This window comes from Anarhichas minor, unplaced genomic scaffold, assembly GCF_050575085.1.
Source record: "Anarhichas minor isolate MPS153535 unplaced genomic scaffold, ASM5057508v1 ptg000028l, whole genome shotgun sequence".
NCBI classification, from domain to species: Eukaryota; Metazoa; Chordata; class Actinopteri; order Perciformes; family Anarhichadidae; genus Anarhichas; species Anarhichas minor.
In genome coordinates, this window is record NW_027466474.1 from 17,457,168 (window position 1) to 17,484,093 (window position 26,926).

At 41.9% G+C, this 26,926-nt stretch overlaps 19 non-coding genes across 19 annotated transcripts; all 19 read left to right on the forward strand.

The window, feature by feature from the left end:
- The first annotated feature begins 560 nt into the window (after window positions 1-560).
- On the forward strand, window positions 561-642 carry trnal-aag (transfer RNA leucine (anticodon AAG)). The gene has a single exon. It is a non-coding gene; the product is annotated as a tRNA-Leu (tRNA).
- Window positions 643-1,094: 452 nt separating this feature from the next.
- On the forward strand, window positions 1,095-1,176 carry trnal-uaa (transfer RNA leucine (anticodon UAA)). The gene has a single exon. It is a non-coding gene; the product is annotated as a tRNA-Leu (tRNA).
- A 1,207-nt stretch (window positions 1,177-2,383) lies between these two features.
- trnal-uaa (transfer RNA leucine (anticodon UAA)) lies at window positions 2,384-2,465 on the forward strand. The gene has a single exon. It is a non-coding gene; the product is annotated as a tRNA-Leu (tRNA).
- Window positions 2,466-3,672: 1,207 nt separating this feature from the next.
- Window positions 3,673-3,754, forward strand: trnal-uaa (transfer RNA leucine (anticodon UAA)). The gene has a single exon. It is a non-coding gene; the product is annotated as a tRNA-Leu (tRNA).
- Window positions 3,755-4,961: 1,207 nt separating this feature from the next.
- Window positions 4,962-5,043, forward strand: trnal-uaa (transfer RNA leucine (anticodon UAA)). Its single transcript has one exon. It is a non-coding gene; the product is annotated as a tRNA-Leu (tRNA).
- Window positions 5,044-6,250: 1,207 nt separating this feature from the next.
- Window positions 6,251-6,332, forward strand: trnal-uaa (transfer RNA leucine (anticodon UAA)). The gene has a single exon. It is a non-coding gene; the product is annotated as a tRNA-Leu (tRNA).
- A 1,207-nt stretch (window positions 6,333-7,539) lies between these two features.
- Window positions 7,540-7,621, forward strand: trnal-uaa (transfer RNA leucine (anticodon UAA)). Its single transcript has one exon. It is a non-coding gene; the product is annotated as a tRNA-Leu (tRNA).
- A 1,207-nt stretch (window positions 7,622-8,828) lies between these two features.
- On the forward strand, window positions 8,829-8,910 carry trnal-uaa (transfer RNA leucine (anticodon UAA)). The gene has a single exon. It is a non-coding gene; the product is annotated as a tRNA-Leu (tRNA).
- Window positions 8,911-10,117: 1,207 nt separating this feature from the next.
- trnal-uaa (transfer RNA leucine (anticodon UAA)) lies at window positions 10,118-10,199 on the forward strand. The gene has a single exon. It is a non-coding gene; the product is annotated as a tRNA-Leu (tRNA).
- Window positions 10,200-12,689: 2,490 nt separating this feature from the next.
- trnal-uaa (transfer RNA leucine (anticodon UAA)) lies at window positions 12,690-12,771 on the forward strand. Its single transcript has one exon. It is a non-coding gene; the product is annotated as a tRNA-Leu (tRNA).
- A 4,522-nt stretch (window positions 12,772-17,293) lies between these two features.
- Window positions 17,294-17,375, forward strand: trnal-uaa (transfer RNA leucine (anticodon UAA)). The gene has a single exon. It is a non-coding gene; the product is annotated as a tRNA-Leu (tRNA).
- A 673-nt stretch (window positions 17,376-18,048) lies between these two features.
- Window positions 18,049-18,130, forward strand: trnal-aag (transfer RNA leucine (anticodon AAG)). Its single transcript has one exon. It is a non-coding gene; the product is annotated as a tRNA-Leu (tRNA).
- A 1,201-nt stretch (window positions 18,131-19,331) lies between these two features.
- Window positions 19,332-19,413, forward strand: trnal-aag (transfer RNA leucine (anticodon AAG)). Its single transcript has one exon. It is a non-coding gene; the product is annotated as a tRNA-Leu (tRNA).
- A 1,201-nt stretch (window positions 19,414-20,614) lies between these two features.
- On the forward strand, window positions 20,615-20,696 carry trnal-aag (transfer RNA leucine (anticodon AAG)). Its single transcript has one exon. It is a non-coding gene; the product is annotated as a tRNA-Leu (tRNA).
- A 1,201-nt stretch (window positions 20,697-21,897) lies between these two features.
- trnal-aag (transfer RNA leucine (anticodon AAG)) lies at window positions 21,898-21,979 on the forward strand. The gene has a single exon. It is a non-coding gene; the product is annotated as a tRNA-Leu (tRNA).
- A 452-nt stretch (window positions 21,980-22,431) lies between these two features.
- Window positions 22,432-22,513, forward strand: trnal-uaa (transfer RNA leucine (anticodon UAA)). Its single transcript has one exon. It is a non-coding gene; the product is annotated as a tRNA-Leu (tRNA).
- A 673-nt stretch (window positions 22,514-23,186) lies between these two features.
- On the forward strand, window positions 23,187-23,268 carry trnal-aag (transfer RNA leucine (anticodon AAG)). The gene has a single exon. It is a non-coding gene; the product is annotated as a tRNA-Leu (tRNA).
- A 1,201-nt stretch (window positions 23,269-24,469) lies between these two features.
- On the forward strand, window positions 24,470-24,551 carry trnal-aag (transfer RNA leucine (anticodon AAG)). Its single transcript has one exon. It is a non-coding gene; the product is annotated as a tRNA-Leu (tRNA).
- A 1,201-nt stretch (window positions 24,552-25,752) lies between these two features.
- On the forward strand, window positions 25,753-25,834 carry trnal-aag (transfer RNA leucine (anticodon AAG)). Its single transcript has one exon. It is a non-coding gene; the product is annotated as a tRNA-Leu (tRNA).
- Window positions 25,835-26,926: the final 1,092 nt, after the last annotated feature.

Here is a 26,926-nt window from a genome sequence, read left to right on the forward strand (position 1 = left end):
ATTACTTCACGGCAGAGTGGTTCAATGCTTACTTCTATCCATACTCACATTGTCATGTTCTCAAATGCCTAGGCATTCATTCCAACTAGTGTGTTCGTGAAATATCTTGTGTCTGCATTGCTTAAGTGGACACTTTCAAGATTCTTATTTGGAATTGGGGAAATCACTAGAAACAAGTTCGCTGCAACATCCAAGAAATGCATATTTTTGTAAACAGTCAGCTGCTGAAATATTGGTTCCCACTGATTCCCAAAGATTTCCACGACAACTAAAACATATTTACAAGTCCCACTCCCCAAAAAAGCAAGCAGAGTGGCGCAGCGGAAGCGTGCTGGGCCCATAACCCAGATGTCGATGGATCGAAACCATCCTCTGCTATTTGTAAATGCTTTAGATAAGGTGAATTTGTCTATACTTTCAATCCATTCTCATAATTCAATGTTTTCAGTTGACTAAGCAGCCATTGCCCCAAGTGTATGAAGGAAATGTTTTCTCCCTTCAGTGCTGCAGTGGACATCAAATATTCGTCTCAAGAAGCTGATGCAAATGTAGCATTTACAGGTAGTGTGGCCGAGTGGTCAAAGGCGCTGGATTAAGACTCCAGTCTCTCAGGAGGCGTGGGTTCAAATCCCACCACTGCCATTAACAATGAAAGGTACCTGGTAAAGCCAAAGATGTGATTCTCTGACCTCATACTGACTTGCATGCATTGCTAAGTGAACTTGTGTGAAGCAACAATCATTAGCAGAAGGATGAGTGGTGATTCCATGCTGGATCTACCCTTTCCATCATACTCAAGTTGCCATGCTTTTAGATAACTAATCAATCATTGCCCAAAGTGTTAAACTTGAAACAGGCATTCGCAGTGCAATGGAAAACCTTGCTAACGGTCAATGTCTTATTCATTTCAGTTTGCAAACACTTGTCAAAGTGAGGTCAACTGATAAATGTTGCTCCTGTGACTGATTGTTCTAAACTATTTAGTTGGCTTCTCTGATTGCTCTTTGTGGAACTATGAACATTGACAGTTGACTAATTAGCTTAGAGTGTTTTCAGAACAACTGGGCGGAGCAGGAGCAATTCCCTAAAAACAAGGTAGTGTGGCCGAGTGGTCGAAGGCGCTGGTTTTAAGCTCCAGTCTCTGTGGAGGCGTGGGTTCAAATCCCACCACTGCCATTCTTTCTGGACTTTACTTTAAGATTATTGGAAGAAATGCATACACATACCCATTGTTGTGTTTGTGCATCTTCACTTAAGTTAATGTGTGTGCCCAGTAAGTGCTCATTGTAATTACTTCACGGCAGAGTGGTTCAATGCTTACTTCTATCCATACTCACATTGTCATGTTCTCAAATGCCTAGGCATTCATTCCAACTAGTGTGTTCGTGAAATATCTTGTGTCTGCATTGCTTAAGTGGACACTTTCAAGATTCTTATTTGGAATTGGGGAAATCACTAGAAACAAGTTCGCTGCAACATCCAAGAAATGCATATTTTTGTAACCAGTCAGCTGCTGAAATATTGGTTCCCACTGATTCCCAAAGATTTCCACGACAACTAAAACATATTTACAAGTCCCACTCCCCAAAAAAGCAAGCAGAGTGGCGCAGCGGAAGTGTGCTGGGCCCATAACCCAGATGTCGATGGATCGAAACCATCCTCTGCTATTTGTAAATGCTTTAGATAAGGTGAATTTGTCTATACTTTCAATCCATTCTCATAATTCAATGTTTTCAGTTGACTAAGCAGCCATTGCCCCAAGTGTATGAAGGAAATGTTTTCTCCCTTCAGTGCTGCAGTGGACATCAAATATTCGTCTCAAGAAGCTGATGCAAATGTAGCATTTACAGGTAGTGTGGCCGAGTGGTCGAAGGCGCTGGATTAAGGCTCCAGTCTCTCAGGAGGTGTGGGTTCAAATCCCACCACTGCCATTAACAATGAAAGGTACCTGGTAAAGCCAAAGATGTGATTCTCTGACCTCATACTGACTTGCATGCGTTGCTAAGTGAACTTGTGTGAAGCAACAATCATTAGCAGAAGGATGAGTGGTGATTCCATGCTGGATCTACCCTTTCCATCATACTCAAGTTGCCATGCTTTTAGATAACTAATCAATCATTGCCCAAAGTGTTAAACTTGAAACAGGCATTCGCAGTGCAATGGAAAACCTTGCTAACGGTCAATGTCTTATTCATTTCAGTTTGCAAACACTTGTCAAAGTGAGGTCAACTGATAAATGTTGCTCCTGTGACTGATTGTTCTAAACTATTTAGTTGGCTTCTCTGATTGCTCTTTGTGGAACTATGAACATTGACAGTTGACTAATTAGCTTAGAGTGTTTTCAGAACAACTGGGCGGAGCAGGAGCAATTCCCTAAAAACAAGGTAGTGTGGCCGAGTGGTCGAAGGCGCTGGTTTTAAGCTCCAGTCTCTGTGGAGGCGTGGGTTCAAATCCCACCACTGCCATTCTTTCTGGACTTTACTTTAAGATTATTGGAAGAAATGCATACACATACCCATTGTTGTGTTTGTGCATCTTCACTTAAGTTAATGTGTGTGCCCAGTAAGTGCTCATTGTAATTACTTCACGGCAGAGTGGTTCAATGCTTACTTCTATCCATACTCACATTGTCATGTTCTCAAATGCCTAGGCATTCATTCCAACTAGTGTGTTCGTGAAATATCTTGTGTCTGCATTGCTTAAGTGGACACTTTCAAGATTCTTATTTGGAATTGGGGAAATCACTAGAAACAAGTTCGCTGCAACATCCAAGAAATGCATATTTTTGTAAACAGTCAGCTGCTGAAATATTGGTTCCCACTGATTCCCAAAGATTTCCACGACAACTAAAACATATTTACAAGTCCCACTCCCCAAAAAAGCAAGCAGAGTGGCGCAGCGGAAGCGTGCTGGGCCCATGACCCAGATGTCGATGGATCGAAACCATCCTCTGCTATTTGTAAATGCTCTAGATAAGGTGAATTTGTCTATACTTTCAATCCATTCTCATAATTCAATGTTTTCAGTTGACTAAGCAGCCATTGCCCCAAGTGTATGAAGGAAATGTTTTCTCCCTTCAGTGCTGCAGTGGACATCAAATATTCGTCTCAAGAAGCTGATGCAAATGTAGCATTTACAGGTAGTGTGGCCGAGTGGTCGAAGGCGCTGGATTAAGGCTCCAGTCTCTCAGGAGGTGTGGGTTCAAATCCCACCACTGCCATTAACAATGAAAGGTACCTGGTAAAGCCAAAGATGTGATTCTCTGACCTCATACTGACTTGCATGCGTTGCTAAGTGAACTTGTGTGAAGCAACAATCATTAGCAGAAGGATGAGTGGTGATTCCATGCTGGATCTACCCTTTCCATCATACTCAAGTTGCCATGCTTTTAGATAACTAATCAATCATTGCCCAAAGTGTTAAACTTGAAACAGGCATTCGCAGTGCAATGGAAAACCTTGCTAACGGTCAATGTCTTATTCATTTCAGTTTGCAAACACTTGTCAAAGTGAGGTCAACTGATAAATGTTGCTCCTGTGACTGATTGTTCTAAACTATTTAGTTGGCTTCTCTGATTGCTCTTTGTGGAACTATGAACATTGACAGTTGACTAATTAGCTTAGAGTGTTTTCAGAACAACTGGGCGGAGCAGGAGCAATTCCCTAAAAACAAGGTAGTGTGGCCGAGTGGTCGAAGGCGCTGGTTTTAAGCTCCAGTCTCTGTGGAGGCGTGGGTTCAAATCCCACCACTGCCATTCTTTCTGGACTTTACTTTAAGATTATTGGAAGAAATGCATACACATACCCATTGTTGTGTTTGTGCATCTTCACTTAAGTTAATGTGTGTGCCCAGTAAGTGCTCATTGTAATTACTTCACGGCAGAGTGGTTCAATGCTTACTTCTATCCATACTCACATTGTCATGTTCTCAAATGCCTAGGCATTCATTCCAACTAGTGTGTTCGTGAAATATCTTGTGTCTGCATTGCTTAAGTGGACACTTTCAAGATTCTTATTTGGAATTGGGGAAATCACTAGAAACAAGTTCGCTGCAACATCCAAGAAATGCATATTTTTGTAAACAGTCAGCTGCTGAAATATTGGTTCCCACTGATTCCCAAAGATTTCCACGACAACTAAAACATATTTACAAGTCCCACTCCCCAAAAAAGCAAGCAGAGTGGCGCAGCGGAAGCGTGCTGGGCCCATGACCCAGATGTCGATGGATCGAAACCATCCTCTGCTATTTGTAAATGCTCTAGATAAGGTGAATTTGTCTATACTTTCAATCCATTCTCATAATTCAATGTTTTCAGTTGACTAAGCAGCCATTGCCCCAAGTGTATGAAGGAAATGTTTTCTCCCTTCAGTGCTGCAGTGGACATCAAATATTCGTCTCAAGAAGCTGATGCAAATGTAGCATTTACAGGTAGTGTGGCCGAGTGGTCGAAGGCGCTGGATTAAGGCTCCAGTCTCTCAGGAGGCGTGGGTTCAAATCCCACCACTGCCATTAACAATGAAAGGTACCTGGTAAAGCCAAAGATGTGATTCTCTGACCTCATACTGACTTGCATGCGTTGCTAAGTGAACTTGTGTGAAGCAACAATCATTAGCAGAAGGATGAGTGGTGATTCCATGCTGGATCTACCCTTTCCATCATACTCAAGTTGCCATGCTTTTAGATAACTAATCAATCATTGCCCAAAGTGTTAAACTTGAAACAGGCATTCGCAGTGCAATGGAAAACCTTGCTAACGGTCAATGTCTTATTCATTTCAGTTTGCAAACACTTGTCAAAGTGAGGTCAACTGTTAAATGTTGCTCCTGTGACTGATTGTTCTAAACTATTTAGTTGGCTTCTCTGATTGCTCTTTGTGGAACTATGAACATTGACAGTTGACTAATTAGCTTAGAGTGTTTTCAGAACAACTGGGCGGAGCAGGAGCAATTCCCTAAAAACAAGGTAGTGTGGCCGAGTGGTCGAAGGCGCTGGTTTTAAGCTCCAGTCTCTGTGGAGGCGTGGGTTCAAATCCCACCACTGCCATTCTTTCTGGACTTTACTTTAAGATTATTGGAAGAAATGCATACACATACCCATTGTTGTGTTTGTGCATCTTCACTTAAGTTAATGTGTGTGCCCAGTAAGTGCTCATTGTAATTACTTCACGGCAGAGTGGTTCAATGCTTACTTCTATCCATACTCACATTGTCATGTTCTCAAATGCCTAGGCATTCATTCCAACTAGTGTGTTCGTGAAATATCTTGTGTCTGCATTGCTTAAGTGGACACTTTCAAGATTCTTATTTGGAATTGGGGAAATCACTAGAAACAAGTTCGCTGCAACATCCAAGAAATGCATATTTTTGTAACCAGTCAGCTGCTGAAATATTGGTTCCCACTGATTCCCAAAGATTTCCACGACAACTAAAACATATTTACAAGTCCCACTCCCCAAAAAAGCAAGCAGAGTGGCGCAGCGGAAGTGTGCTGGGCCCATAACCCAGATGTCGATGGATCGAAACCATCCTCTGCTATTTGTAAATGCTTTAGATAAGGTGAATTTGTCTATACTTTCAATCCATTCTCATAATTCAATGTTTTCAGTTGACTAAGCAGCCATTGCCCCAAGTGTATGAAGGAAATGTTTTCTCCCTTCAGTGCTGCAGTGGACATCAAATATTCGTCTCAAGAAGCTGATGCAAATGTAGCATTTACAGGTAGTGTGGCCGAGTGGTCAAAGGCGCTGGATTAAGGCTCCAGTCTCTCAGGAGGCGTGGGTTCAAATCCCACCACTGCCATTAACAATGAAAGGTACCTGGTAAAGCCAAAGATGTGATTCTCTGACCTCATACTGACTTGCATGCATTGCTAAGTGAACTTGTGTGAAGCAACAATCATTAGCAGAAGGATGAGTGGTGATTCCATGCTGGATCTACCCTTTCCATCATACTCAAGTTGCCATGCTTTTAGATAACTAATCAATCATTGCCCAAAGTGTTAAACTTGAAACAGGCATTCGCAGTGCAATGGAAAACCTTGCTAACGGTCAATGTCTTATTCATTTCAGTTTGCAAACACTTGTCAAAGTGAGGTCAACTGTTAAATGTTGCTCCTGTGACTGATTGTTCTAAACTATTTAGTTGGCTTCTCTGATTGCTCTTTGTGGAACTATGAACATTGACAGTTGACTAATTAGCTTAGAGTGTTTTCAGAACAACTGGGCGGAGCAGGAGCAATTCCTTAAAAACAAGGTAGTGTGGCCGAGTGGTCGAAGGCGCTGGTTTTAAGCTCCAGTCTCTGTGGAGGCGTGGGTTCAAATCCCACCACTGCCATTCTTTCTGGACTTTACTTTAAGATTATTGGAAGAAATGCATACACATACCCATTGTTGTGTTTGTGCATCTTCACTTAAGTTAATGTGTGTGCCCAGTAAGTGCTCATTGTAATTACTTCACGGCAGAGTGGTTCAATGCTTACTTCTATCCATACTCACATTGTCATGTTCTCAAATGCCTAGGCATTCATTCCAACTAGTGTGTTCGTGAAATATCTTGTGTCTGCATTGCTTAAGTGGACACTTTCAAGATTCTTATTTGGAATTGGGGAAATCACTAGAAACAATTTCGCTGCAACATCCAAGAAATGCATATTTTTGTAACCAGTCAGCTGCTGAAATATTGGTTCCCACTGATTCCCAAAGATTTCCACGACAACTAAAACATATTTACAAGTCCCACTCCCCAAAAAAGCAAGCAGAGTGGCGCAGCGGAAGCGTGCTGGGCCCATAACCCAGATGTCGATGGATCGAAACCATCCTCTGCTATTTGTAAATGCTTTAGATAAGGTGAATTTGTCTATACTTTCAATCCATTCTCATAATTCAATGTTTTCAGTTGACTAAGCAGCCATTGCCCCAAGTGTATGAAGGAAATGTTTTCTCCCTTCAGTGCTGCAGTGGACATCAAATATTCGTCTCAAGAAGCTGATGCAAATGTAGCATTTACAGGTAGTGTGGCCGAGTGGTCAAAGGCGCTGGATTAAGGCTCCAGTCTCTCAGGAGGCGTGGGTTCAAATCCCACCACTGCCATTAACAATGAAAGGTACCTGGTAAAGCCAAAGATGTGATTCTCTGACCTCATACTGACTTGCATGCATTGGTAAGTGAACTTGTGTGAAGCAACAATCATTAGCAGAAGGATGAGTGGTGATTCCATGCTGGATCTACCCTTTCCATCATACTCAAGTTGCCATGCTTTTAGATAACTAATCAATCATTGCCCAAAGTGTTAAACTTGAAACAGGCATTCGCAGTGCAATGGAAAACCTTGCTAACGGTCAATGTCTTATTCATTTCAGTTTGCAAACACTTGTCAAAGTGAGGTCAACTGTTAAATGTTGCTCCTGTGACTGATTGTTCTAAACTATTTAGTTGGCTTCTCTGATTGCTCTTTGTGGAACTATGAACATTGACAGTTGACTAATTAGCTTAGAGTGTTTTCAGAACAACTGGGCGGAGCAGGAGCAATTCCTTAAAAACAAGGTAGTGTGGCCGAGTGGTCGAAGGCGCTGGTTTTAAGCTCCAGTCTCTGTGGAGGCGTGGGTTCAAATCCCACCACTGCCATTCTTTCTGGACTTTACTTTAAGATTATTGGAAGAAATGCATACACATACCCATTGTTGTGTTTGTGCATCTTCACTTAAGTTAATGTGTGTGCCCAGTAAGTGCTCATTGTAATTACTTCACGGCAGAGTGGTTCAATGCTTACTTCTATCCATACTCACATTGTCATGTTCTCAAATGCCTAGGCATTCATTCCAACTAGTGTGTTCGTGAAATATCTTGTGTCTGCATTGCTTAAGTGGACACTTTCAAGATTCTTATTTGGAATTGGGGAAATCACTAGAAACAAGTTCGCTGCAACATCCAAGAAATGCATATTTTTGTAACCAGTCAGCTGCTGAAATATTGGTTCCCACTGATTCCCAAAGATTTCCACGACAACTAAAACATATTTACAAGTCCCACTCCCCAAAAAAGCAAGCAGAGTGGCGCAGCGGAAGCGTGCTGGGCCCATAACCCAGATGTCGATGGATCGAAACCATCCTCTGCTATTTGTAAGTGCTTTAGATAAGGTGAATTTGTCTATACTTTCAATCCATTCTCATAATTCAATGTTTTCAGTTGACTAAGCAGCCATTGCCCCAAGTGTATGAAGGAAATGTTTTCTCCCTTCAGTGCTGCAGTGGACATCAAATATTCGTCTCAAGAAGCTGATGCAAATGTAGCATTTACAGGTAGTGTGGCCGAGTGGTCAAAGGCGCTGGATTAAGGCTCCAGTCTCTCAGGAGGCGTGGGTTCAAATCCCACCACTGCCATTAACAATGAAAGGTACCTGGTAAAGCCAAAGATGTGATTCTCTGACCTCATACTGACTTGCATGCATTGCTAAGTGAACTTGTGTGAAGCAACAATCATTAGCAGAAGGATGAGTGGTGATTCCATGATGGATCTACCCTTTCCATCATACTCAAGTTGCCATGCTTTTAGATAACTAATCAATCATTGCCCAAAGTGTTAAACTTGAAACAGGCATTCGCAGTGCAATGGAAAACCTTGCTAACGGTCAATGTCTTATTCATTTCAGTTTGCAAACACTTGTCAAAGTGAGGTCAACTGTTAAATGTTGCTCCTGTGACTGATTGTTCTAAACTATTTAGTTGGCTTCTCTGATTGCTCTTTGTGGAACTATGAACATTGACAGTTGACTAATTAGCTTAGAGTGTTTTCAGAACAACTGGGCGGAGCAGGAGCAATTCCTTAAAAACAAGGTAGTGTGGCCGAGTGGTCGAAGGCGCTGGTTTTAAGCTCCAGTCTCTGTGGAGGCGTGGGTTCAAATCCCACCACTGCCATTCTTTCTGGACTTTACTTTAAGATTATTGGAAGAAATGCATACACATACCCATTGTTGTGTTTGTGCATCTTCACTTAAGTTAATGTGTGTGCCCAGTAAGTGCTCATTGTAATTACTTCACGGCAGAGTGGTTCAATGCTTACTTCTATCCATACTCACATTGTCATGTTCTCAAATGCCTAGGCATTCATTCCAACTAGTGTGTTCGTGAAATATCTTGTGTCTGCATTGCTTAAGTGGACACTTTCAAGATTCTTATTTGGAATTGGGGAAATCACTAGAAACAAGTTCGCTGCAACATCCAACAAATGCATATTTTTGTAACCAGTCAGCTGCTGAAATATTGGTTCCCACTGATTCCCAAAGATTTCCACGACAACTAAAACATATTTACAAGTCCCACTCCCCAAAAAAGCAAGCAGAGTGGCGCAGCGGAAGCGTGCTGGGCCCATGACCCAGATGTCGATGGATCGAAACCATCCTCTGCTATTTGTAAATGCTTTAGATAAGGTGAATTTGTCTATACTTTCAATCCATTCTCATAATTCAATGTTTTCAGTTGACTAAGCAGCCATTGCCCCAAGTGTATGAAGGAAATGTTTTCTCCCTTCAGTGCTGCAGTGGACATCAAATATTCGTCTCAAGAAGCTGATGCAAATGTAGCATTTACAGGTAGTGTGGCCGAGTGGTCAAAGGCGCTGGATTAAGGCTCCAGTCTCTCAGGAGGCATGGGTTCAAATCCCACCACTGCCATTAACAATGAAAGGTACCTGGTAAAGCCAAAAATGTGATTCTCTGACCTCATACTGACTTGCATGCGTTGCTAAGTGAACTTGTGTGAAGTAACAATCATTAGCAGAAGGATGAGTGGTGATTCCATGCTGGATCTACCCTTTCCATCATACTCAAGTTGCCATGCTTTTAGATAACTAATCAATCATTGCCCAAAGTGTTAAACTTGAAACAGGCATTCGCAGTGCAATGGAAAACCTTGCTAACGGTCAATGTCTTATTCATTTCAGTTTGCAAACACTTGTCAAAGTGAGGTCAACTGATAAATGTTGCTCCTGTGACTGATTGTTCTAAACTATTTAGTTGGCTTCTCTGATTGCTCTTTGTGGAACTATGAACATTGACAGTTGACTAATTAGCTTAGAGTGTTTTCAGAACAACTGGGCGGAGCAGGAGCAATTCCTTAAAAACAAGGTAGTGTGGCCGAGTGGTCGAAGGCGCTGGTTTTAAGCTCCAGTCTCTGTGGAGGCGTGGGTTCAAATCCCACCACTGCCATTCTTTCTGGACTTTACTTTAAGATTATTGGAAGAAATGCATACACATACCCATTGTTGTGTTTGTGCATCTTCACTTAAGTTAATGTGTGTGCCCAGTAAGTGCTCATTGTAATTACTTCACGGCAGAGTGGTTCAATGCTTACTTCTATCCATACTCACATTGTCATGTTCTCAAATGCCTAGGCATTCATTCCAACTAGTGTGTTCGTGAAATATCTTGTGTCTGCATTGCTTAAGTGGACACTTTCAAGATTCTTATTTGGAATTGGGGAAATCACTAGAAACAAGTTCGCTGCAACATCCAAGAAATGCATATTTTTGTAACCAGTCAGCTGCTGAAATATTGGTTCCCACTGATTCCCAAAGATTTCCACGACAACTAAAACATATTTACAAGTCCCACTCCCCAAAAAAGCAAGCAGAGTGGCGCAGCGGAAGCGTGCTGGGCCCATAACCCAGATGTTGATGGATCGAAACCATCCTCTGCTATTTGTAAATGCTTTAGATAAGGTGAATTTGTCTATACTTTCAATCCATTCTCATAATTCAATGTTTTCAGTTGACTAAGCAGCCATTGCCCCAAGTGTATGAAGGAAATGTTTTCTCCCTTCAGTGCTGCAGTGGACATCAAATATTCGTCTCAAGAAGCTGATGCAAATGTAGCATTTACAGGTAGTGTGGCCGAGTGGTCAAAGGCGCTGGATTAAGGCTCCAGTCTCTCAGGAGGCGTGGGTTCAAATCCCACCACTGCCATTAACAATGAAAGGTACCTGGTAAAGCCAAAGATGTGATTCTCTGACCTCATACTGACTTGCATGCATTGCTAAGTGAACTTGTGTGAAGCAACAATCATTAGCAGAAGGATGAGTGGTGATTCCATGCTGGATCTACCCTTTCCATCATACTCAAGTTGCCATGCTTTTAGATAACTAATCAATCATTGCCCAAAGTGTTAAACTTGAAACAGGCATTCGCAGTGCAATGGAAAACCTTGCTAACGGTCAATGTCTTATTCATTTCAGTTTGCAAACACTTGTCAAAGTGAGGTCAACTGTTAAATGTTGCTCCTGTGACTGATTGTTCTAAACTATTTAGTTGGCTTCTCTGATTGCTCTTTGTGGAACTATGAACATTGACAGTTGACTAATTAGCTTAGAGTGTTTTCAGAACAACTGGGCGGAGCAGGAGCAATTCCCTAAAAACAAGGTAGTGTGGCCGAGTGGTCGAAGGCGCTGGATTTAGGCTCCAGTCTCTGTGGAGGCGTGGGTTCAAATCCTGCCATTCTTTCTGGACTTTACTTTAAGATTATTGGAAGAAATGCATACACATACCCATTGTTGTGTTTGTGCATCTTCACTTAAGTTAATGTGTGTGCCCAGTAAGTGCTCATTGTAATTACTTCACGGCAGAGTGGTTCAATGCTTACTTCTATCCATACTCACATTGTCATGTTCTCAAATGCCTAGGCATTCATTCCAACTAGTGTGTTCGTGAAATATCTTGTGTCTGCATTGCTTAAGTGGACACTTTCAAGATTCTTATTTGGAATTGGGGAAATCACTAGAAACAAGTTCGCTGCAACATCCAAGAAATGCATATTTTTGTAACCAGTCAGCTGCTGAAATATTGGTTCCCACTGATTCCCAAAGATTTCCACGACAACTAAAACATATTTACAAGTCCCACTCCCCAAAAAAGCAAGCAGAGTGGCGCAGCGGAAGCGTGCTGGGCCCATAACCCAGATGTCGATGGATCGAAACCATCCTCTGCTATTTGTAAATGCTTTAGATAAGGTGAATTTGTCTATACTTTCAATCCATTCTCATAATTCAATGTTTTCAGTTGACTAAGCAGCCATTGCCCCAAGTGTATGAAGGAAATGTTTTCTCCCTTCAGTGCTGCAGTGGACATCAAATATTCGTCTCAAGAAGCTGATGCAAATGTAGCATTTACAGGTAGTGTGGCCGAGTGGTCAAAGGCGCTGGATTAAGGCTCCAGTCTCTCAGGAGGCGTGGGTTCAAATCCCACCACTGCCATTAACAATGAAAGGTACCTGGTAAAGCCAAAGATGTGATTCTCTGACCTCATACTGACTTGCATGCATTGCTAAGTGAACTTGTGTGAAGCAACAATCATTAGCAGAAGGATGAGTGGTGATTCCATGCTGGATCTACCCTTTCCATCATACTCAAGTTGCCATGCTTTTAGATAACTAATCAATCATTGCCCAAAGTGTTAAACTTGAAACAGGCATTCGCAGTGCAATGGAAAACCTTGCTAACGGTCAATGTCTTATTCATTTCAGTTTGCAAACACTTGTCAAAGTGAGGTCAACTGTTAAATGTTGCTCCTGTGACTGATTGTTCTAAACTATTTAGTTGGCTTCTCTGATTGCTCTTTGTGGAACTATGAACATTGACAGTTGACTAATTAGCTTAGAGTGTTTTCAGAACAACTGGGCGGAGCAGGAGCAATTCCCTAAAAACAAGGTAGTGTGGCCGAGTGGTCGAAGGCGCTGGTTTTAAGCTCCAGTCTCTGTGGAGGCGTGGGTTCAAATCCCACCACTGCCATTCTTTCTGGACTTTACTTTAAGATTATTGGAAGAAATGCATACACATACCCATTGTTGTGTTTGTGCATCTTCACTTAAGTTAATGTGTGTGCCCAGTAAGTGCTCATTGTAATTACTTCACGGCAGAGTGGTTCAATGCTTACTTCTATCCATACTCACATTGTCATGTTCTCAAATGCCTAGGCATTCATTCCAACTAGTGTGTTCGTGAAATATCTTGTGTCTGCATTGCTTAAGTGGACACTTTCAAGATTCTTATTTGGAATTGGGGAAATCACTAGAAACAAGTTCGCTGCAACATCCAAGAAATGCATATTTTTGTAACCAGTCAGCTGCTGAAATATTGGTTCCCACTGATTCCCAAAGATTTCCACGACAACTAAAACATATTTACAAGTCCCACTCCCCAAAAAAGCAAGCAGAGTGGCGCAGCGGAAGCGTGCTGGGCCCATAACCCAGATGTCGATGGATCGAAACCATCCTCTGCTATTTGTAAATGCTTTAGATAAGGTGAATTTGTCTATACTTTCAATCCATTCTCATAATTCAATGTTTTCAGTTGACTAAGCAGCCATTGCCCCAAGTGTATGAAGGAAATGTTTTCTCCCTTCAGTGCTGCAGTGGACATCAAATATTCGTCTCAAGAAGCTGATGCAAATGTAGCATTTACAGGTAGTGTGGCCGAGTGGTCGAAGGCGCTGGATTTAGGCTCCAGTCTCTGTGGAGGCGTGGGTTCAAATCCTGCCATTCTTTCTGGACTTTACTTTAAGATTATTGGAAGAAATGCATACACATACCCATTGTTGTGTTTGTGCATCTTCACTTAAGTTAATGTGTGTGCCCAGTAAGTGCTCATTGTAATTACTTCACGGCAGAGTGGTTCAATGCTTACTTCTATCCATACTCACATTGTCATGTTCTCAAATGCCTAGGCATTCATTCCAACTAGTGTGTTCGTGAAATATCTTGTGTCTGCATTGCTTAAGTGGACACTTTCAAGATTCTTATTTGGAATTGGGGAAATCACTAGAAACAAGTTCGCTGCAACATCCAAGAAATGCATATTTTTGTAACCAGTCAGCTGCTGAAATATTGGTTCCCACTGATTCCCAAAGATTTCCACGACAACTAAAACATATTTACAAGTCCCACTCCCCAAAAAAGCAAGCAGAGTGGCGCAGCGGAAGCGTGCTGGGCCCATAACCCAGATGTCGATGGATCGAAACCATCCTCTGCTATTTGTAAATGCTTTAGATAAGGTGAATTTGTCTATACTTTCAATCCATTCTCATAATTCAATGTTTTCAGTTGACTAAGCAGCCATTGCCCCAAGTGTATGAAGGAAATGTTTTCTCCCTTCAGTGCTGCAGTGGACATCAAATATTCGTCTCAAGAAGCTGATGCAAATGTAGCATTTACAGGTAGTGTGGCCGAGTGGTCAAAGGCGCTGGATTAAGGCTCCAGTCTCTCAGGAGGCGTGGGTTCAAATCCCACCACTGCCATTAACAATGAAAGGTACCTGGTAAAGCCAAAGATGTGATTCTCTGACCTCATACTGACTTGCATGCATTGCTAAGTGAACTTGTGTGAAGCAACAATCATTAGCAGAAGGATGAGTGGTGATTCCATGCTGGATCTACCCTTTCCATCATACTCAAGTTGCCATGCTTTTAGATAACTAATCAATCATTGCCCAAAGTGTTAAACTTGAAACAGGCATTCGCAGTGCAATGGAAAACCTTGCTAACGGTCAATGTCTTATTCATTTCAGTTTGCAAACACTTGTCAAAGTGAGGTCAACTGTTAAATGTTGCTCCTGTGACTGATTGTTCTAAACTATTTAGTTGGCTTCTCTGATTGCTCTTTGTGGAACTATGAACATTGACAGTTGACTAATTAGCTTAGAGTGTTTTCAGAACAACTGGGCGGAGCAGGAGCAATTCCCTAAAAACAAGGTAGTGTGGCCGAGTGGTCGAAGGCGCTGGATTTAGGCTCCAGTCTCTGTGGAGGCGTGGGTTCAAATCCTGCCATTCTTTCTGGACTTTACTTTAAGATTATTGGAAGAAATGCATACACATACCCATTGTTGTGTTTGTGCATCTTCACTTAAGTTAATGTGTGTGCCCAGTAAGTGCTCATTGTAATTACTTCACGGCAGAGTGGTTCAATGCTTACTTCTATCCATACTCACATTGTCATGTTCTCAAATGCCTAGGCATTCATTCCAACTAGTGTGTTCGTGAAATATCTTGTGTCTGCATTGCTTAAGTGGACACTTTCAAGATTCTTATTTGGAATTGGGGAAATCACTAGAAACAAGTTCGCTGCAACATCCAAGAAATGCATATTTTTGTAACCAGTCAGCTGCTGAAATATTGGTTCCCACTGATTCCCAAAGATTTCCACGACAACTAAAACATATTTACAAGTCCCACTCCCCAAAAAAGCAAGCAGAGTGGCGCAGCGGAAGCGTGCTGGGCCCATAACCCAGATGTCGATGGATCGAAACCATCCTCTGCTATTTGTAAATGCTTTAGATAAGCTGAATTTGTCTATACTTTCAATCCATTCTCATAATTCAATGTTTTCAGTTGACTAAGCAGCCATTGCCCCAAGTGTATGAAGGAAATGTTTTCTCCCTTCAGTGCTGCAGTGGACATCAAATATTCGTCTCAAGAAGCTGATGCAAATGTAGCATTTACAGGTAGTGTGGCCGAGTGGTCAAAGGCGCTGGATTAAGGCTCCAGTCTCTCAGGAGGCGTGGGTTCAAATCCCACCACTGCCATTAACAATGAAAGGTACCTGGTAAAGCCAAAGATGTGATTCTCTGACCTCATACTGACTTGCATGCATTGCTAAGTGAACTTGTGTGAAGCAACAATCATTAGCAGAAGGATGAGTGGTGATTCCATGCTGGATCTACCCTTTCCATCATACTCAAGTTGCCATGCTTTTAGATAACTAATCAATCATTGCCCAAAGTGTTAAACTTGAAACAGGCATTCGCAGTGCAATGGAAAACCTTGCTAACGGTCAATGTCTTATTCATTTCAGTTTGCAAACACTTGTCAAAGTGAGGTCAACTGTTAAATGTTGCTCCTGTGACTGATTGTTCTAAACTATTTAGTTGGCTTCTCTGATTGCTCTTTGTGGAACTATGAACATTGACAGTTGACTAATTAGCTTAGAGTGTTTTCAGAACAACTGGGCGGAGCAGGAGCAATTCCCTAAAAACAAGGTAGTGTGGCCGAGTGGTCGAAGGCGCTGGTTTTAAGCTCCAGTCTCTGTGGAGGCGTGGGTTCAAATCCTGCCATTCTTTCTGGACTTTACTTTAAGATTATTGGAAGAAATGCATACACATACCCATTGTTGTGTTTGTGCATCTTCACTTAAGTTAATGTGTGTGCCCAGTAAGTGCTCATTGTAATTACTTCACGGCAGAGTGGTTCAATGCTTACTTCTATCCATACTCACATTGTCATGTTCTCAAATGCCTAGGCATTCATTCCAACTAGTGTGTTCGTGAAATATCTTGTGTCTGCATTGCTTAAGTGGACACTTTCAAGATTCTTATTTGGAATTGGGGAAATCACTAGAAACAAGTTCGCTGCAACATCCAAGAAATGCATATTTTTGTAACCAGTCAGCTGCTGAAATATTGGTTCCCACTGATTCCCAAAGATTTCCACGACAACTAAAACATATTTACAAGTCCCACTCCCCAAAAAAGCAAGCAGAGTGGCGCAGCGGAAGCGTGCTGGGCCCATAACCCAGATGTCGATGGATCGAAACCATCCTCTGCTATTTGTAAGTGCTTTAGATAAGGTGAATTTGTCTATACTTTCAATCCATTCTCATAATTCAATGTTTTCAGTTGACTAAGCAGCCATTGCCCCAAGTGTATGAAGGAACTGTTTTCTCCCTTCAGTGCTGCAGTGGACATCAAATATTCGTCTCAAGAAGCTGATGCAAATGTAGCATTTACAGGTAGTGTGGCCGAGTGGTCAAAGGCGCTGGATTAAGGCTCCAGTCTCTCAGGAGGCGTGGGTTCAAATCCCACCACTGCCATTAACAATGAAAGGTACCTGGTAAAGCCAAAGATGTGATTCTCTGACCTCATACTGACTTGCATGCATTGCTAAGTGAACTTGTGTGAAGCAACAATCATTAGCAGAAGGATGAGTGGTGATTCCATGCTGGATCTACCCTTTCCATCATACTCAAGTTGCCATGCTTTTAGATAACTAATCAATCATTGCCCAAAGTGTTAAACTTGAAACAGGCATTCGCAGTGCAATGGAAAACCTTGCTAACGGTCAATGTCTTATTCATTTCAGTTTGCAAACACTTGTCAAAGTGAGGTCAACTGTTAAATGTTGCTCCTGTGACTGATTGTTCTAAACTATTTAGTTGGCTTCTCTGATTGCTCTTTGTGGAACTATGAACATTGACAGTTGACTAATTAGCTTAGAGTGTTTTCAGAACAACTGGGCGGAGCAGGAGCAATTCCTTAAAAACAAGGTAGTGTGGCCGAGTGGTCGAAGGCGCTGGTTTTAAGCTCCAGTCTCTGTGGAGGCGTGGGTTCAAATCCCTCCACTGCCATTCTTTCTGGACTTTACTTTAAGATTATTGGAAGAAATGCATACACATACCCATTGTTGTGTTTGTGCATCTTCACTTAAGTTAATGTGTGTGCCCAGTAAGTGCTCATTGTAATTACTTCACGGCAGAGTGGTTCAATGCTTACTTCTATCCATACTCACATTGTCATGTTCTCAAATGCCTAGGCATTCATTCCAACTAGTGTGTTCGTGAAATATCTTGTGTCTGCATTGCTTAAGTGGACACTTTCAAGATTCTTATTTGGAATTGGGGAAATCACTAGAAACAAGTTCGCTGCAACATCCAAGAAATGCATATTTTTGTAACCAGTCAGCTGCTGAAATATTGGTTCCCACTGATTCCCAAAGATTTCCACGACAACTAAAACATATTTACAAGTCCCACTCCCCAAAAAAGCAAGCAGAGTGGCGCAGCGGAAGCGTGCTGGGCCCATAACCCAGATGTCGATGGATCGAAACCATCCTCTGCTATTTGTAAATGCTTTAGATAAGGTGAATTTGTCTATACTTTCAATCCATTCTCATAATTCAATGTTTTCAGTTGACTAAGCAGCCATTGCCCCAAGTGTATGAAGGAAATGTTTTCTCCCTTCAGTGCTGCAGTGGACATCAAATATTCGTCTCAAGAAGCTGATGCAAATGTAGCATTTACGGGTAGTGTGGCCGAGTGGTCAAAGGCGCTGGATTAAGGCTCCAGTCTCTCAGGAGGCGTGGGTTCAAATCCCACCACTGCCATTAACAATGAAAGGTACCTGGTAAAGCCAAAGATGTGATTCTCTGACCTCATACTGACTTGCATGCATTGCTAAGTGAACTTGTGTGAAGCAACAATCATTAGCAGAAGGATGAGTGGTGATTCCATGCTGGATCTACCCTTTCCATCATACTCAAGTTGCCATGCTTTTAGATAACTAATCAATCATTGCCCAAAGTGTTAAACTTGAAACAGGCATTCGCAGTGCAATGGAAAACCTTGCTAACGGTCAATGTCTTATTCATTTCAGTTTGCAAACACTTGTCAAAGTGAGGTCAACTGTTAAATGTTGCTCCTGTGACTGATTGTTCTAAACTATTTAGTTGGCTTCTCTGATTGCTCTTTGTGGAACTATGAACATTGACAGTTGACTAATTAGCTTAGAGTGTTTTCAGAACAACTGGGCGGAGCAGGAGCAATTCCCTAAAAACAAGGTAGTGTGGCCGAGTGGTCGAAGGCGCTGGATTTAGGCTCCAGTCTCTGTGGAGGCGTGGGTTCGAATCCTGCCATTCTTTCTGGACTTTACTTTAAGATTATTGGAAGAAATGCATACACATACCCATTGTTGTGTTTGTGCATCTTCACTTAAGTTAATGTGTGTGCCCAGTAAGTGCTCATTGTAATTACTTCACGGCAGAGTGGTTCAATGCTTACTTCTATCCATACTCACATTGTCATGTTCTCAAATGCCTAGGCATTCATTCCAACTAGTGTGTTCGTGAAATATCTTGTGTCTGCATTGCTTAAGTGGACACTTTCAAGATTCTTATTTGGAATTGGGGAAATCACTAGAAACAAGTTCGCTGCAACATCCAAGAAATGCATATTTTTGTAACCAGTCAGCTGCTGAAATATTGGTTCCCACTGATTCCCAAAGATTTCCACGACAACTAAAACATATTTACAAGTCCCACTCCCCAAAAAAGCAAGCAGAGTGGCGCAGCGGAAGCGTGCTGGGCCCATAACCCAGATGTCGATGGATCGAAACCATCCTCTGCTATTTGTAAATGCTTTAGATAAGGTGAATTTGTCTATACTTTCAATCCATTCTCATAATTCAATGTTTTCAGTTGACTAAGCAGCCATTGCCCCAAGTGTATGAAGGAAATGTTTTCTCCCTTCAGTGCTGCAGTGGACATCAAATATTCGTCTCAAGAAGCTGATGCAAATGTAGCATTTACAGGTAGTGTGGCCGAGTGGTCAAAGGCGCTGGATTAAGGCTCCAGTCTCTCAGGAGGCGTGGGTTCAAATCCCACCACTGCCATTAACAATGAAAGGTACCTGGTAAAGCCAAAGATGTGATTCTCTGACCTCATACTGACTTGCATGCATTGCTAAGTGAACTTGTGTGAAGCAACAATCATTAGCAGAAGGATGAGTGGTGATTCCATGCTGGATCTACCCTTTCCATCATACTCAAGTTGCCATGCTTTTAGATAACTAATCAATCATTGCCCAAAGTGTTAAACTTGAAACAGGCATTCGCAGTGCAATGGAAAACCTTGCTAACGGTCAATGTCTTATTCATTTCAGTTTGCAAACACTTGTCAAAGTGAGGTCAACTGTTAAATGTTGCTCCTGTGACTGATTGTTCTAAACTATTTAGTTGGCTTCTCTGATTGCTCTTTGTGGAACTATGAACATTGACAGTTGACTAATTAGCTTAGAGTGTTTTCAGAACAACTGGGCGGAGCAGGAGCAATTCCCTAAAAACAAGGTAGTGTGGCCGAGTGGTCGAAGGCGCTGGATTTAGGCTCCAGTCTCTGTGGAGGCGTGGGTTCAAATCCTGCCATTCTTTCTGGACTTTACTTTAAGATTATTGGAAGAAATGCATACACATACCCATTGTTGTGTTTGTGCATCTTCACTTAAGTTAATGTGTGTGCCCAGTAAGTGCTCATTGTAATTACTTCACGGCAGAGTGGTTCAATGCTTACTTCTATCCATACTCACATTGTCATGTTCTCAAATGCCTAGGCATTCATTCCAACTAGTGTGTTCGTGAAATATCTTGTGTCTGCATTGCTTAAGTGGACACTTTCAAGATTCTTATTTGGAATTGGGGAAATCACTAGAAACAAGTTCGCTGCAACATCCAAGAAATGCATATTTTTGTAACCAGTCAGCTGCTGAAATATTGGTTCCCACTGATTCCCAAAGATTTCCACGACAACTAAAACATATTTACAAGTCCCACTCCCCAAAAAAGCAAGCAGAGTGGCGCAGCGGAAGCGTGCTGGGCCCATAACCCAGATGTCGATGGATCGAAACCATCCTCTGCTATTTGTAAATGCTTTAGATAAGCTGAATTTGTCTATACTTTCAATCCATTCTCATAATTCAATGTTTTCAGTTGACTAAGCAGCCATTGCCCCAAGTGTATGAAGGAAATGTTTTCTCCCTTCAGTGCTGCAGTGGACATCAAATATTCGTCTCAAGAAGCTGATGCAAATGTAGCATTTACAGGTAGTGTGGCCGAGTGGTCAAAGGCGCTGGATTAAGGCTCCAGTCTCTCAGGAGGCGTGGGTTCAAATCCCACCACTGCCATTAACAATGAAAGGTACCTGGTAAAGCCAAAGATGTGATTCTCTGACCTCATACTGACTTGCATGCATTGCTAAGTGAACTTGTGTGAAGCAACAATCATTAGCAGAAGGATGAGTGGTGATTCCATGCTGGATCTACCCTTTCCATCATACTCAAGTTGCCATGCTTTTAGATAACTAATCAATCATTGCCCAAAGTGTTAAACTTGAAACAGGCATTCGCAGTGCAATGGAAAACCTTGCTAACGGTCAATGTCTTATTCATTTCAGTTTGCAAACACTTGTCAAAGTGAGGTCAACTGTTAAATGTTGCTCCTGTGACTGATTGTTCTAAACTATTTAGTTGGCTTCTCTGATTGCTCTTTGTGGAACTATGAACATTGACAGTTGACTAATTAGCTTAGAGTGTTTTCAGAACAACTGGGCGGAGCAGGAGCAATTCCCTAAAAACAAGGTAGTGTGGCCGAGTGGTCGAAGGCGCTGGTTTTAAGCTCCAGTCTCTGTGGAGGCGTGGGTTCAAATCCTGCCATTCTTTCTGGACTTTACTTTAAGATTATTGGAAGAAATGCATACACATACCCATTGTTGTGTTTGTGCATCTTCACTTAAGTTAATGTGTGTGCCCAGTAAGTGCTCATTGTAATTACTTCACGGCAGAGTGGTTCAATGCTTACTTCTATCCATACTCACATTGTCATGTTCTCAAATGCCTAGGCATTCATTCCAACTAGTGTGTTCGTGAAATATCTTGTGTCTGCATTGCTTAAGTGGACACTTTCAAGATTCTTATTTGGAATTGGGGAAATCACTAGAAACAAGTTCGCTGCAACATCCAAGAAATGCATATTTTTGTAACCAGTCAGCTGCTGAAATATTGGTTCCCACTGATTCCCAAAGATTTCCACGACAACTAAAACATATTTACAAGTCCCACTCCCCAAAAAAGCAAGCAGAGTGGCGCAGCGGAAGCGTGCTGGGCCCATAACCCAGATGTCGATGGATCGAAACCATCCTCTGCTATTTGTAAGTGCTTTAGATAAGGTGAATTTGTCTATACTTTCAATCCATTCTCATAATTCAATGTTTTCAGTTGACTAAGCAGCCATTGCCCCAAGTGTATGAAGGAACTGTTTTCTCCCTTCAGTGCTGCAGTGGACATCAAATATTCGTCTCAAGAAGCTGATGCAAATGTAGCATTTACAGGTAGTGTGGCCGAGTGGTCAAAGGCGCTGGATTAAGGCTCCAGTCTCTCAGGAGGCGTGGGTTCAAATCCCACCACTGCCATTAACAATGAAAGGTACCTGGTAAAGCCAAAGATGTGATTCTCTGACCTCATACTGACTTGCATGCATTGCTAAGTGAACTTGTGTGAAGCAACAATCATTAGCAGAAGGATGAGTGGTGATTCCATGCTGGATCTACCCTTTCCATCATACTCAAGTTGCCATGCTTTTAGATAACTAATCAATCATTGCCCAAAGTGTTAAACTTGAAACAGGCATTCGCAGTGCAATGGAAAACCTTGCTAACGGTCAATGTCTTATTCATTTCAGTTTGCAAACACTTGTCAAAGTGAGGTCAACTGTTAAATGTTGCTCCTGTGACTGATTGTTCTAAACTATTTAGTTGGCTTCTCTGATTGCTCTTTGTGGAACTATGAACATTGACAGTTGACTAATTAGCTTAGAGTGTTTTCAGAACAACTGGGCGGAGCAGGAGCAATTCCTTAAAAACAAGGTAGTGTGGCCGAGTGGTCGAAGGCGCTGGTTTTAAGCTCCAGTCTCTGTGGAGGCGTGGGTTCAAATCCCTCCACTGCCATTCTTTCTGGACTTTACTTTAAGATTATTGGAAGAAATGCATACACATACCCATTGTTGTGTTTGTGCATCTTCACTTAAGTTAATGTGTGTGCCCAGTAAGTGCTCATTGTAATTACTTCACGGCAGAGTGGTTCAATGCTTACTTCTATCCATACTCACATTGTCATGTTCTCAAATGCCTAGGCATTCATTCCAACTAGTGTGTTCGTGAAATATCTTGTGTCTGCATTGCTTAAGTGGACACTTTCAAGATTCTTATTTGGAATTGGGGAAATCACTAGAAACAAGTTCGCTGCAACATCCAAGAAATGCATATTTTTGTAACCAGTCAGCTGCTGAAATATTGGTTCCCACTGATTCCCAAAGATTTCCACGACAACTAAAACATATTTACAAGTCCCACTCCCCAAAAAAGCAAGCAGAGTGGCGCAGCGGAAGCGTGCTGGGCCCATAACCCAGATGTCGATGGATCGAAACCATCCTCTGCTATTTGTAAATGCTTTAGATAAGGTGAATTTGTCTATACTTTCAATCCATTCTCATAATTCAATGTTTTCAGTTGACTAAGCAGCCATTGCCCCAAGTGTATGAAGGAAATGTTTTCTCCCTTCAGTGCTGCAGTGGACATCAAATATTCGTCTCAAGAAGCTGATGCAAATGTAGCATTTACGGGTAGTGTGGCCGAGTGGTCAAAGGCGCTGGATTAAGGCTCCAGTCTCTCAGGAGGCGTGGGTTCAAATCCCACCACTGCCATTAACAATGAAAGGTACCTGGTAAAGCCAAAGATGTGATTCTCTGACCTCATACTGACTTGCATGCATTGCTAAGTGAACTTGTGTGAAGCAACAATCATTAGCAGAAGGATGAGTGGTGATTCCATGCTGGATCTACCCTTTCCATCATACTCAAGTTGCCATGCTTTTAGATAACTAATCAATCATTGCCCAAAGTGTTAAACTTGAAACAGGCATTCGCAGTGCAATGGAAAACCTTGCTAACGGTCAATGTCTTATTCATTTCAGTTTGCAAACACTTGTCAAAGTGAGGTCAACTGTTAAATGTTGCTCCTGTGACTGATTGTTCTAAACTATTTAGTTGGCTTCTCTGATTGCTCTTTGTGGAACTATGAACATTGACAGTTGACTAATTAGCTTAGAGTGTTTTCAGAACAACTGGGCGGAGCAGGAGCAATTCCCTAAAAACAAGGTAGTGTGGCCGAGTGGTCGAAGGCGCTGGATTTAGGCTCCAGTCTCTGTGGAGGCGTGGGTTCAAATCCTGCCATTCTTTCTGGACTTTACTTTAAGATTATTGGAAGAAATGCATACACATACCCATTGTTGTGTTTGTGCATCTTCACTTAAGTTAATGTGTGTGCCCAGTAAGTGCTCATTGTAATTACTTCACGGCAGAGTGGTTCAATGCTTACTTCTATCCATACTCACATTGTCATGTTCTCAAATGCCTAGGCATTCATTCCAACTAGTGTGTTCGTGAAATATCTTGTGTCTGCATTGCTTAAGTGGACACTTTCAAGATTCTTATTTGGAATTGGGGAAATCACTAGAAACAAGTTCGCTGCAACATCCAAGAAATGCATATTTTTGTAACCAGTCAGCTGCTGAAATATTGGTTCCCACTGATTCCCAAAGATTTCCACGACAACTAAAACATATTTACAAGTCCCACTCCCCAAAAAAGCAAGCAGAGTGGCGCAGCGGAAGCGTGCTGGGCCCATAACCCAGATGTCGATGGATCGAAACCAGCCTCTGCTATTTGTAAATGCTTTAGATAAGGTGAATTTGTCTATACTTTCAATCCATTCTCATAATTCAATGTTTTCAGTTGACTAAGCAGCCATTGCCCCAAGTGTATGAAGGAAATGTTTTCTCCCTTCAGTGCTGCAGTGGACATCAAATATTCGTCTCAAGAAGCTGATGCAAATGTAGCATTTACAGGTAGTGTGGCCGAGTGGTCAAAGGCGCTGGATTAAGGCTCCAGTCTCTCAGGAGGCGTGGGTTCAAATCCCACCACTGCCATTAACAATGAAAGGTACCTGGTAAAGCCAAAGATGTGATTCTCTGACCTCATACTGACTTGCATGCATTGCTAAGTGAACTTGTGTGAAGCAACAATCATTAGCAGAAGGATGAGTGGTGATTCCATGCTGGATCTACCCTTTCCATCATACTCAAGTTGCCATGCTTTTAGATAACTAATCAATCATTGCCCAAAGTGTTAAACTTGAAACAGGCATTCGCAGTGCAATGGAAAACCTTGCTAACGGTCAATGTCTTATTCATTTCAGTTTGCAAACACTTGTCAAAGTGAGGTCAACTGTTAAATGTTGCTCCTGTGACTGATTGTTCTAAACTATTTAGTTGGCTTCTCTGATTGCTCTTTGTGGAACTATGAACATTGACAGTTGACTAATTAGCTTAGAGTGTTTTCAGAACAACTGGGCGGAGCAGGAGCAATTCCCTAAAAACAAGGTAGTGTGGCCGAGTGGTCGAAGGCGCTGGATTTAGGCTCCAGTCTCTGTGGAGGCGTGGGTTCAAATCCTGCCATTCTTTCTGGACTTTACTTTAAGATTATTGGAAGAAATGCATACACATACCCATTGTTGTGTTTGTGCATCTTCACTTAAGTTAATGTGTGTGCCCAGTAAGTGCTCATTGTAATTACTTCACGGCAGAGTGGTTCAATGCTTACTTCTATCCATACTCACATTGTCATGTTCTCAAATGCCTAGGCATTCATTCCAACTAGTGTGTTCGTGAAATATCTTGTGTCTGCATTGCTTAAGTGGACACTTTCAAGATTCTTATTTGGAATTGGGGAAATCACTAGAAACAAGTTCGCTGCAACATCCAAGAAATGCATATTTTTGTAACCAGTCAGCTGCTGAAATATTGGTTCCCACTGATTCCCAAAGATTTCCACGACAACTAAAACATATTTACAAGTCCCACTCCCCAAAAAAGCAAGCAGAGTGGCGCAGCGGAAGCGTGCTGGGCCCATAACCCAGATGTCGATGGATCGAAACCATCCTCTGCTATTTGTAAATGCTTTAGATAAGGTGAATTTGTCTATACTTTCAATCCATTCTCATAATTCAATGTTTTCAGTTGACTAAGCAGCCATTGCCCCAAGTGTATGAAGGAAATGTTTTCTCCCTTCAGTGCTGCAGTGGACATCAAATATTCGTCTCAAGAAGCTGATGCAAATGTAGCATTTACAGGTAGTGTGGCCGAGTGGTCAAAGGCGCTGGATTAAGGCTCCAGTCTCTCAGGAGGCGTGGGTTCAAATCCCACCACTGCCATTAACAATGAAAGGTACCTGGTAAAGCCAAAGATGTGATTCTCTGACCTCATACTGACTTGCATGCATTGCTAAGTGAACTTGTGTGAAGCAACAATCATTAGCAGAAGGATGAGTGGTGATTCCATGCTGGATCTACCCTTTCCATCATACTCAAGTTGCCATGCTTTTAGATAACTAATCAATCATTGCCCAAAGTGTTAAACTTGAAACAGGCATTCGCAGTGCAATGGAAAACCTTGCTAACGGTCAATGTCTTATTCATTTCAGTTTGCAAACACTTGTCAAAGTGAGGTCAACTGTTAAATGTTGCTCCTGTGACTGATTGTTCTAAACTATTTAGTTGGCTTCTCTGATTGCTCTTTGTGGAACTATGAACATTGACAGTTGACTAATTAGCTTAGAGTGTTTTCAGAACAACTGGGCGGAGCAGGAGCAATTCCCTAAAAACAAGGTAGTGTGGCCGAGTGGTCGAAGGCGCTGGATTTAGGCTCCAGTCTCTGTGGAGGCGTGGGTTCAAATCCTGCCATTCTTTCTGGACTTTACTTTAAGATTATTGGAAGAAATGCATACACATACCCATTGTTGTGTTTGTGCATCTTCACTTAAGTTAATGTGTGTGCCCAGTAAGTGCTCATTGTAATTACTTCACGGCAGAGTGGTTCAATGCTTACTTCTATCCATACTCACATTGTCATGTTCTCAAATGCCTAGGCATTCATTCCAACTAGTGTGTTCGTGAAATATCTTGTGTCTGCATTGCTTAAGTGGACACTTTCAAGATTCTTATTTGGAATTGGGGAAATCACTAGAAACAAGTTCGCTGCAACATCCAACAAATGCATATTTTTGTAACCAGTCAGCTGCTGAAATATTGGTTCCCACTGATTCCCAAAGATTTCCACGACAACTAAAACATATTTACAAGTCCCACTCCCCAAAAAAGCAAGCAGAGTGGCGCAGCGGAAGCATGCTGGGCCCGTAACCCAGATGTCGATGGATCGAAACCATCATCTGCTATTTGTAAATGCTTTAGATAAGGTGAATTTGTCTATACTTTCAATCCATTCTCATAATTCAATGTTTTCAGTTG